We start from the raw sequence: 206 nt of genomic DNA, 5'->3' as shown, positions 1-206 counted from the left end.
ATGGCATTTTTCTTTATGCATACGAGCGAAAAAGCATTTACTCACATCTATTCTTTGGTACGTAAATGTAAATATGTCAACGAAAATTAAAAAATTTTGGATATTCGTACTTGCAAAATCGGTAGTACATGTAGCCAGTAAGATGCATGAATTCCAATAAGTGCTGTGGCATAGTTGGTTGATGCGTGGCGATAAACGATACCTTG

The sequence above is a fragment of the Rhagoletis pomonella genome, unplaced genomic scaffold, assembly GCF_013731165.1.
Source record: "Rhagoletis pomonella isolate Grant_MI unplaced genomic scaffold, Rhpom_1.0 Rhpom_scaffold_00001, whole genome shotgun sequence".
NCBI lineage: Eukaryota > Metazoa > Arthropoda > Insecta > Diptera > Tephritidae > Rhagoletis > Rhagoletis pomonella.
This window is presented reverse-complemented; position numbering follows the sequence as displayed.